We start from the raw sequence: 1,809 nt of genomic DNA on the forward strand, positions 1-1,809 counted from the left end.
TTTTTTTTTGCTGCTGTTATAAATGTAGCATAGCTGATGTCTACTACAACAGAGTTATTTTTCTTATTCTTATTTTAACAACTTTTTTTTGTAGTAGTAGTAGTAAATTCTTAAGTAGTTGAAGTTGCTCAGGAGTAATCATCTGTTCTTTTTGCAGCAGAACAATTCATCCTTGTATTTCCTCTTGAGCTGTCAGTCCCTAGGAAACTGAATTTTAAAGTATGCTCTTTTTCTTGTTTTTACTCTGTTATTTGCATTAAACCCCAGTTAATGATGGGTATATACTTAGACATAAAAACTAATTGTCTGACTTCTGTTCTGTGAAAATTGTGAATTGTATATTGTCTCTAACTGTTCTGTCCTTCCAGACTCTCTTATTTAATGTAAGGTATTTTTTCCTGTTAAAATCTTGATTTATTTGAATTCATCTATTTGAGCTGTAGAACTTTGTCATCTGTTTTTAACCCTTTTTCCTGGTCTGTCATCTTCCTGCTTCTCACTTATTTACATACAGAGATGCAAACCTTAAGCAGCATTAAAAAAAGATAGTTTTTGTAGAAGTCATGGGCAACTTTACATCTTTTGGTGTCTGATTTGATGTCCATAAAACTTTTTCCATCAATCACACTTGGTTGTTCACCTAAAACATGTTTCCTGTTGTTTCTGTTGGTCTCTTTAAAGTTCCATCAGCCAGCTGTACTGCCCAGACTGCGAGCAGCTCCCCCTGGAGTAACAGCATCCCATCACAGCAGGATGGTCGTTCTTCACACTGCAGAGAAAAGAACTAATAATATGCTTTGTTTAAAAGAGAAGAATCAGTGGCTGGATATTTCCTGTATCTGTTGACAACAAACTCTCTGTCAGGGTTATATGAATCATAGAATGTCCTGGGTTGAAAAGGACCACCATGATCATCTAGTTCCAACCCCCTGCTATGTGCAGGGTTGCCAACCACCAGAGCAGGCTGCCCAGAGCCACGTCCAGCCTGGTCTTGAATGCCTCCAGGGATGGGGCATCCACAACCTCCTTGGGCAACCTGTTCCAGTGTGTCACCACCCTCTGTGTGGAAAAACTTCCTCCTAATATCTAACCTACATCTCCTGTCTTAGTTTAAAACCATTCTCCCTTGTCCTATCACTATTCACCCTTGTACTCATGGATATTCAGTGATAGGCTGTTACTACATTTGATTGCAAAAAATAAAATAGTTTTTATGGGAAGATGTCTATCTGCTGGTACCAGTTTTTTTTTATTAGAAGTTTGACTCATGTAAACATTAACTGTTTCACTGTGACTATCATTTTCAAACTTAAGTATTACAAACACACTTTTAAAAAGTTACCATGAAAATGCTTAATTGTGACCTACCCAAGCAATCTCTTATACACTTAATTAATTTCAGGTAACAAAGAGTTTTATTTGTTCTTTCAGAGCTGGAACAGTACTCCTTTTACATACAATCCACTGCATGGGGAAAGCATTCACATCCAGTTCCGGCTGTTACAGGTTTCTTGTTGGCCAAAGATGTGTCAGTCTTTCAGCTGACTAAATCAGGATTGCCCACTTTTTTGTTGCTTTTCCCTCCAAAGAACTCAGTTCTATCTGAGGGATAATAATCCCTTTCCATGTTCGCTTGTAATGCACTGATCTTCTACATCTGCTCCAGATGTGAGATTAAGGCATTAATGGTGGACATCCTTGTTACAATTAATCAAGTTTATTCCCCAGTGAATATTTTCACTTTTGAAATGACAAATTTCAGTCAGGTTTGATTTTGTTGTTTTAGCCACCTCTGAAAATGTGACTGCT

Source organism: Meleagris gallopavo, chromosome 1 (assembly GCF_000146605.3).
Source record: "Meleagris gallopavo isolate NT-WF06-2002-E0010 breed Aviagen turkey brand Nicholas breeding stock chromosome 1, Turkey_5.1, whole genome shotgun sequence".
Taxonomy (NCBI): domain Eukaryota; kingdom Metazoa; phylum Chordata; class Aves; order Galliformes; family Phasianidae; genus Meleagris; species Meleagris gallopavo.